Consider the following 10,000-nt stretch of genomic DNA (forward strand, 5'->3'; position numbering starts at 1 on the left):
AGGAAATACAATTGAGTATGTTTAAGATGACGCAAAAGCAAAATAAAGTAGGAAAAAACACAAATACAGTAAAAGCAGATAATTTTTTTTTTTTTTTTTTTTTGTGGAAAGAGAAAGGAAAGAGAAAGGAGTAGCAGAAACTAAGTTGATTGGCCTTCTCAAATGCTCTCCCTGTACTGGGTAGAATGAGGTAATGACACTAGACTGGGAGGAGTGTCCCAGATTAAATTTACACTAGGGGCGGGCAACTGCAAAGCCACCAACTATAAAAACACTATACCAACAGGGAGGGAGTGTGGGAAACAAACTGCAGAAATGTTACTCACAGCTGAAAAGCAGCAGTGAGCCTCTAAATGAAAGTTTTAAACAGCTAAAGGAGCCACTAGAAAAAAGAGTTTATTTTTGCAAACTTACCCTTCCACCTGCACCCTACTTGTCATAAAAAAAGTTTGTAATTACTATTGTTGGCTTTATTTATATTTTCCCACTGATTTATCTGGTATCCTACCATTAATACTTCTTTTTGCAAACTTACAAGAGAAAACTCGCCATGAAGATCAGTGTCTCTATGTTAATCTCTACTAAAACTATTATAGATCTCCTAGTAAGTTTTGAAATTAGTTGTTCTGAATTGGCTACTGTTATTACTATGTGAGATGGAAAACATGAAACTATAAGCTAATAAGCAGAAAAATATCTCATTTCCATTGTGATGATATGGGCTAGTGCCAGAATATCTAGTGGGAGTTTTGTGAAGAATTATATCTTTTGAATATCAAACTGATGTGCACAAGATGCTTGTGTTGCAAATGTATTGGAACAGTATTGCATTTGAATATCAAACTGGTTTATACAGATGCTTATGAACAGATGTATTAGAACTGCATTTATATATGTTAGCAAAGGACTGTGGAAGAGCAGAGGTTAACCAGCTAGTTTACTTTAAGAAAAATAATGTAAATGAACTGTTAAACCAATATGACCACATAAAAGAAATAGCAATCAAACTAATATATTTAATTTTATTTCTCTCACTGAGGCACTTCCCCTCATTAAGAAGCCATACTAATGCTGGCTTAACTGAGATAACTAATGGTTGCATTCACACACAGTCTACTTCCCCACCCCACAAATAACCACTTTCTCATGGTATACATCTTGAATGCTTACAAGTAAGAATTGACTGATCTCTTGTCAGGAGAAGCATTTACTGCTTGTTACTTACCCTTCCACCTGCACCCTACTTATCATAAAAAAGTTTGTAATTACTATTGTTTGCTTTATTTATATTTTCCCACTGATTTATCTGGTATCCTACCATTAATACTTCTTTTTGCAAACTTACAAGAGAAAACTCGCCATGAAGATCAGTGTCTCTATGTTAAACTATGCTGAAATTACTATAGATCTCCTAGTAAGTTTTGAAATTAGTTGTTCTGAATTGGCTACTCTTATTACTATGTGAGATTGAAAAAATGAAACTATAAGCTAATAAGCAGCAAAATATCTCATTTCCATTGTGATGATATGGGCTAGTGCCAGAATATCTTTCTGGAGGTTTGTAAAGAATTATATCCTTTGAATATCAAACTGATGTGCACAAGATGCTTGTGTTACAAATGTATTGGAACAGTATTGCATTTGAATATCAAACTGATTTATACAGATGCTTATGTAACAGATGTATTAGAACTGCATTTATATATGTTAGCAAAGGACTGTGGAAGAGCAGAGGTTAACCAGTTAGTTTACGTTAAGAAAAATAATGTAAATGTAAATGAACTGTTAAACCAATATGACCACATAAAAGAAATAGCAGTCAAACTAATATATTTAATTTTATTTCTCTCACTGAGGCACTTCCCCTCATTAAGAAGCCATACTAATGCTGGCTTAACTGAGATAACTAATGGTTGCATTCACACACAGTCTACTTCCCCACCCCACAAATAACCACTTTCTGATGGCATACATCTTGAATGCTTGAGAGTAATCATTGACTGATCTCTTGTCAGGAGAAGCATTTACTGCTTGTTACTTACCCTTCCATCTGCACCCTACTTATTATAAAAAAGTTTGTAATTACTATTGTTGACTTTATTTATATTTTCCCACTGATTTATCTGATATCCTACCATTAATACTTCTTTTAGGTTCATAGGTTCATACTAGGCTATCTGCCCTAGGGCATTTATAAGCCTAGCCAGAGTGTGTTTGGCTTTTGCCACCCATTTTAAATTAATTTTTTGAGGTTAGTATACTGTGCCTCTGTCTAACAGTGACACAGAAGTATAGCCGGGGTAAACCTACGATCTCCCATCCACTCATCAAGATTCCTCTTGAAGAGAGTCAATGTGGGATTCTGCCTAACCTGGACTGGGATTTTATTCCAGAGTGAAGGGAGCCTCTGGGTTATGAATCTGTCCCTCCAGCATGTCCTATTTATTTCAGTGCTGAGGTTCAAGTCTCTCAAGTGCGTAGCTCGATGGGATTTGGATTTTCTGAGGTGCAGCATGTCCATTAATTCCGGGTTGGACATGGCTTTATACGTCAGGCACAGATCGCCTCTGGGCAGGCAGTATGCCACTGAGTAGAGCTGGAGTTTCTTTAACCGGGCAGCATATGGCATCTGTTTGAGCCCTTTGATCCTCTTGGTGAGGTACTTTTGGGGTCTTTCCAGTTGCTGCAGGTGTCTGGTAAGGTACATCCCAAAAGGGGCATTGTACTCAATTATGGGCCTGATGAGGGATGAGTAAAGAGGCACGATGACCTCCCCTGATCTAGATGTGAATCCCTTCATGATTAGGTGGGCTATATAAAATGTTTTTCTAACCACTTTGGCCACGTTGCTGTCAAGTGAGAGATTGCTATCAACTTGGGTCTCCAGGTCCCTAATGACTTCTTCTGTACTTAATGGATTACCACCTATGTGGTAATTTGTGGGCACTTTGTTTTTGCCAAAGGGGATGACTATACACTTTTTGGCGTTTAGCTTGAGGCTATGGCTTTGGCACCAGTTGTCTGTTTCTATGAAGCCCTTTTGGAGGATGCTTGTGTCGGCTGGAGAGTTGATTATGGCACCCAGTTTGCAGTCATCTGCGAACTTGGTCAGCCACAGTCCTTCCGTGTTGGCCTGTACTGCCGAGAAATATATACCGAACAAGACAGGTCCCAGGACTGAGCCTTGTGGGACGCCACTTGTAACTGGTTTGGAGTCTGACATGGCTCCAGCAATTCTAACCATGTGGGTTCTGTCCTTGAGCCAGTTTGCAACCCATCTAGTGACATAGGGGTTTATATTTAAGCTGGTGAGCTTATCTATAATGCCCAAGTGGGGTATTGTATCGAAGGCTTTTGCGAGGTCCAGGTAGGCTGTGTGGACCACCTTCCTCTCGTCAATGGCCTTGGTGACTGTTTCAAAGAAATCGACCAGGTTTAAGAGGCAGGATCTGCCCTTAACAAAGCCAAACTGGGTAGGATCCAGTGTCTGTAGGTCCCCAATATCTTTATTTATGAGGTCCATGATGATCCTTTCCATAGCTTTGCAGACCAAGCTAGTCAGGCTTATGGTGTGATAGTTTCCAGGATCCATTGAGGCACCACCTTTGTGGAGAGGGACCACTGTTGCTGTACGCCACTCTTTGGGTACATATCCTGTAGTAAGGCTAAGATTGAACAGTAGTTTTATGTTTGGGTTTAGCTCTTCTTGGAGTTCATGTAGGATGCAGCCCGGGACACCATCTGGTCCCACTGATGCTGTGTTTTTTGCTTTGGAGAGGGCAGCTCTTACCTGAGCATCTGAGATGTCAGGGGGGCAGCACTCTGTTGGGATAGGTATTTGCCCTTTTGGTGGGGGGGGGGGGAGAAATTTGCACTGAACCTGTCAGCTAGGATGTTGGCAATGTCTGTGGGCTCTGTGTATCTTTTGTCATTTTGGACTAATTCTGAGCATATCTGGGAATTCCCACCCAGGTTCCTAACATAACTAAAGAAAGCCTTGTGATTATCCTTAGTGTCCTGTGCAATTTTTCTCTCGAAGCTGGCCTTAGACGATTTTATGAGTGCCCGTAGTTTTTTGCTAATACTGATCAGAGATGCCTTCCCTTTTTGGGATTTTGCTCTATCATGTAGTAGCTTCCTCCTTCTATTGTATAGTTTGTTTATGGCTGGGGTCCACCAGACAGGACGTCTGCCTTTGGAGGATTGGGTCTTGGTTTTATTTGGGATTGCATGATCCATGCATTCCTGAAGGTGTTTATAGAATGCGTTTATAAAGGATTCTGCGGTCTGGGCCATATTTTTTACAGGCCCGGGGGCTTTGAAGGATTTCGCCTCGGTTTTGAGGCGTGTGAAATTTGCTTTAGAGAAGTTTTTCACTGTGGTTTTCTGGGCAGGGGGTGGGGTCGGGATGTGAATATCCAGTGAGATTAGTTTATGGTCTGATCTTACCAGTGAGGGATACACTTCTGGTATGGAGCATAGTGTCCCCATGTTGGTGATGATCAGGTCCAGTATGTTTTCCCCTCTTGTGGGAGTGGTAACAAGTTGTTCCATAGCATTTGAGTTTATATATTCTAGGAACCTTTGGGCTAGGGTGTTGGAGCTAGAGTAATGCTCCCAGTCTATGTTTGGGTAGTTGAAGTCGCCAAATATAATGGTGTTTGGAGAGACCTTCATATTTTCCAGTATTCTCAGGAAGGCCGAGTGGGGTTCCTGTGTTTGGGAGGGTGGTCTGTAGCAGGCTATAAACTGGAAGGCAGTTTTACCCACAGTTAGTTGCACATGAATAGTCTCTGATGCTTCGTGCTGTGCCACCAACCTGGAGGTGTGGGTATCTTTGACAAATATTGATACTCCCCCTCCTTTTGTGGTTCGGTCCAAGTTTTGGGGCCGAAAAGCAAGGTATGAGGTATAACCTCGTAGTGCTGGGGTGCTCTCGGGAGCCTTGAACCAGGTTTCTGTTACTGCACAGATATCGATGTTCTCCATGCTAAGGAGAGTTTCCAGTGCGTGCATCTTGAGGTTTAGACTTCTGGCGTTGAGTAGCATTACTCTTAGTTTCTTATCCCTTGTGATACCTATGGAGGTGGGTTTGTCTTTTGAGCCTTGCCTAAAAAAGGCACTATGGGGGTAGCAAGAGCCTTTGCCAATATCCGAAAGCCCAGGGGTGGCAGGTGCAAGCCGTCCCTAGCGAAGCATCCTGGCTTGTTGAGCATGTCATCCCAGGCTGACAGGCATTGGATCCCCTTTGAATGACACCAACACTTAAGCCAATTGTTGAAATTGATCATCTTGTCTTCATATTGTGGCATCATTCTTGGTGAGGGTAAGATGCTACTCAAGGTCAGGGTCATACCGGCCTGGGCTACATGCTCAGAGAGCTCCTCTATGTCTCTTTTCATGTAGTCCAGGGAGGTACGTCTCAGGTCATTCACACCAGCATGGACAATGACTGAGTCATATTTGTACTTGCCTTGGAGTGACCTGACTGCTTGTGTTATGTGGTGGATCCTAGCGCCCGACAGGCAGCTCACTGTGACCTTCTCCTTGTTCAGCCTGGTGAGTGGGACGTCAGTGTGCCTGACAATAGAGTCACCTATTACAAGTGTATCAGGTGTGTTGTTTAGCCTTAAGGGCTGTGACTGTTCGGCACACTGGCTTTGTGAGCTATGTGTTGCACGTGTTTTGTTTTGGGATAGCGGTTGCTTGGGTGTCTGCTTTGGAGGTCTCTGCTGCTTAGGCAGATTTTTATTTAGAGCCTCCGAGTATGTTTTTGTGTGTTTATGTGTTTGGTGTGTTGTCGTGGTAGGTCTATGTGAGACTGGAATTGTAGTGAGTGTGGTTTCCTTCTCCTCCTGACTGGTTACGCCAGTACTGAGTTGAGAGTGCTTAGCCTCCAGTCTGGCTATATGGTTGCATCTCTCGCATGTGTTGGTATTTGCTGGGAGGAGGAGAGGGTTGTCTGTGTACATGAGGCAGTTGTAACATTGCCTCAAGATTCCCAGATTCACCAGCTGGACCGGAGAGGAGATTGACAACTGACCTTTGGACATGCTAGAATAGTATTGGGAATTCCTTTATAATTGAAAAAAAGGGCCAATGGGGAACAAGGTACTCAAGGGGAGTTTGTGAGGGTGTAGTGCTTTTAATTTTTTAGAGCTGACTTATATAATTGCTTTAGTGAGCAAGTGCCAGGTAACTTAAATGCAATGTGTTACAGGTAACTTAAATGCAAAAACTACAAACAGTAACTTTCTTTCAAGTGAAACAAGGAAATAAGTACAGTAAGCAATGCAGATATCACTAGGGATCCACAGAAGTGCTAAAAGGCTGCATTTTAGGTGGAATTAGCGTTTCAGGGAAATAAACAAACAACAAGCATACAAATAAAGCTAGATTCAGCAGGCCTGGATCTAGTCTATGCTACAGCAAACAAGGTGTACCAATTCCAGTAAGAAACAGTTAGAATATGCAGGCACTATAAGCCTTTAACCAGAAATTCCCTGCTCAGAAGGGCAGAGTCCAGCCTGTCCTCCCACAAGAGTGCAGACCGCAATCCTTCTTAACGTAAAATAACTGGCCTGAAGCCCAAGTGCTTAAACCAGAACTAATACACTTTTAGTATAACAGACACTGAGCTCTCAATCAGCAGTTCCCAACTTAGATGGATGTAAGCTACCTGTCCTGCCACCACAGTGCAGGCCACAAACCTTCCTAATGTAAAACAACTGGTCTGAAGCCCAAGTGCTTAATCCAAAAGACTTAGAAATGATAGCTACACTTTAAACAAGTTACTACCAGCAGTAATAAATACAACTGAATACTTTAAAGAATGCCTGGATTAGTGTTCAAGTTATACAAACAAAGCTAGATTCAGCAGGCCTGGATCTAGTCTATGCTACAGCAAACAAGGTGTACCAAATTTCAGTAAGAAGCAGTTCAAATATGCAGGCACTATAAGCTTTAACCAGAAATTACCAGCTCAGAAGGACAGAGTCCAGCCTCTCCTCCCACAAGAGTGCAGAACACGAACCCTCTTAATGTAAAATAATTGACCTCAAGCCCAAGTACTTAAACCAGAATTAATACACTTTAGAATAACAGACACTGAGCCCTCAATCAGCAGTTCCCAACTTAGAAGGATGTAAGCTACCTGTTCTGCCACTACAGTGCAGACCACAAACCTTCTCAATGTAAAACTGGTCTAAAGCCCAGGTGCTTAAACTAAAAGGCTTAGAATGAGTTACACCAAGCAGTAATAAATACAATTGAGTATGTTTAAGATGACGCCAAAGCAAAATAAAGTAGGAAAAAACACAAATACAGTAAAAGCAGATAATTTTTTTATTTTTTTTTGAAAAGAGAAAGGAAAGAGAGAAAGGAGTAGCAGAAACTAAGTTGATTGGCCTTCTCAAATGCTCTCCCTGTACTGGGTAGAATGAGGTAATGACACTAGACTGGGAGGAGGGTCAAAGATCAAATTTACACTAGGGGCGGGCAACTGCAAAGCCACCAACTATAAAAACACTATACCAACAGGGAGGGAGTGTGGGAAACAAACTGCAGAAATGTTACTCACAGCTGAAAAGCAGCAGTGAGCCTCTAAATGAAAGTTTTAAACAGCTAAAGGAGCCACTAGAAAAAAGAGTTTATTTTTGCAAACTTACCCTTCCACCTGCACCCTACTTGTCATAAAAAAGTTTGTAATTACTATTGTTGGCTTTATTTATATTTTCCCACTGATTTATCTGGTATCCTACCATTAATACTTCTTTTTGCAAACTTACAAGAGAAAACTCGCCATGAAGATCAGTGTCTCTATGTTAATCTCTGCTGAAATTACTATAGATCTCCTAGTAAGTTTTGAAATTAGTTGTTCTGAATTGGCTACTGTTATTACTATGTGAGATGGAAAAAATGAAACTATAAGCTAATAAGCAGAAAAATATCTCATTTCCATTGTGATGATATGGGCTAGTGCCAGAATATCTAGCGGGAGTTTTGTAATGAATTATATCTTTTGAATATCAAACTGATGTGCACAAGATGCTTGTGTTACAAATGTGTTGGAACAGTATTGCATTTGAATATCAAACTGATTTATACAGATGCTTATGAACAGATGTATTAGAACTGCATTTATATATGTTAGCAAAGGACTGTGGAAGAGCAGAGGTTAACCAGCTAGTTTACTTTAAGAAAAATAATTGAAATGTAAATGAACTGTTAAACCAATATGACCACATAAAAGAAATAGCAGTCAAACTAATATATTTAATTTTATTTCTCTCACTGAGGCACTTCCCCTCATTAAGAAGCCATACTAATGCTGGCTTAACTGAGATAACTAATGGTTGCATTCACACACAGTCTACTTCCCCACCCCATAAATAACCACTTTCTCATGGTATACATCTTGAATGCTTACAAGTAATCATTGACTGATCTCTTGTCAGGAGAAGCATTTACTGCTTGTTACTTACCCTCCAACCTGCACCCTACTTGTCATAAAAAAGTTTGTAATTACTATTGTTTGCTTTATTTATATTTTCCCACTGATTTATCTGGTATCCTACCATTAATACTTCTTTTTGCAAACTTACAAGAGAAAACTCGCCATGAAGATCAGTGTCTCTATGTTAATCTCTGCTGAAATTACTATAGATCTCCTAGTAAGTCTTGAAATTAGTTGTTCTGAATTGGCTTCTCTTATTACTATGTGAGATGGAAAAAATGAAACTATAAGCTAATAAGCAGCAAAATATCTCATTTCTATTGTGATGATATGGGCTAGTGCCAGAATATCTAGCTGGAGTTTTGTAAAGAATTATATTCTTTGAATATCAAACTGATGTGCACAAGATGCTTGTGTTACAAATGTATTGGAACAGTATTGCATTTGAATATCAAACTGATTTATACAGATGCTTATGTAACAGATGTATTAGAACTGCATTTATATATGTTAGCAAAGGACTGTGGAAGAGCAGAGGTTAACCAGTTAGTTTACTTTAAGAAAAATAATGTAAATGTAAATGAACTGTTAAACCAATATGACCACATAAAAGAAATAGCAGTCAAACTAATATATTTAATTGTATTTCTCTCACTGAGGTACTTCCCCTCATTAAGAAGCCATACTAATGCTGGCTTAACTGAGATAACTAATGGTTGCATTCACACACAGTCTACTTCCCCACCCCATAAATAACCACTTTCTCATGGTATACATCTTGAATGCTTGCAAGTAATCATTGACTGATCTCTTGTCAGGAGAAGCATTTACTGATTGTTACTTACCCTTCCACCTGCACCCTACTTATCATAAAAAAGTTTTAATTACTATTGTTGGCTTTATTTATATTTTCCCACTGATTTATCTGGTATCCTACCATTAATACTTCATTTTGCAAACTTACCCTTCCACCTGCACCCTACTTATCATAAAAAAGTTTGTAATTACTATTGTTGGCTTTATTTATATTTACCCACTGATTTATCTGTTATCCTACCATTAATACTTCATTTTGCAAACTTACCCTTCCACCTGCACCCTACTTGTCATAAAAAAAGTTTGTAATTACTATTGTTGGCTTTATTTATATTTTACCACTGATTTATCTGGTATCCTACCATTAATACTTCTTTTTGCAAACTTACAAGAGAAAACTCGCCATGAAGATCAGTGTCTCTATGTTAATCTCTGCTGAAATTACTATAGATCTCCTAGTAAGTTTTGAAATTAGTTGTTCTGAATTGGCTACTCTTATTACTATGTGAGATAGAAAAAATAAAAACATAAGCTAATAAACAGCAAAATATCTCATTTCCATTGTGATGATATGGGCTAGTGCCAGAATATCTAGCTGGAGTTTTGTAAGGAATTATATCCTTTGAATATCAAACTGATGTGCACAAGATGCTTGTGTTACAAATGTATTGGAACAGTATTGCATTTGAATATCAAACTGATTTATACAGATGCTTATGTAACAGATGT

At 39.6% G+C, this 10,000-nt stretch overlaps 1 protein-coding gene across 1 annotated transcript in view; it reads left to right on the forward strand.

Annotated features, from left to right (window-relative positions):
• LOC122798319 (MFS-type transporter SLC18B1-like) overlaps nt 1-10,000 on the forward strand; it is a 600,458-nt gene that overhangs the window by 252,215 nt on the left and 338,243 nt on the right. The window lies entirely within an intron of this gene.

The sequence above is a fragment of the Protopterus annectens genome, chromosome 3.part1 (assembly GCF_019279795.1).
Source record: "Protopterus annectens isolate FY-2018-M chromosome 3.part1, PAN1.0, whole genome shotgun sequence".
Taxonomy (NCBI): domain Eukaryota; kingdom Metazoa; phylum Chordata; order Ceratodontiformes; family Protopteridae; genus Protopterus; species Protopterus annectens.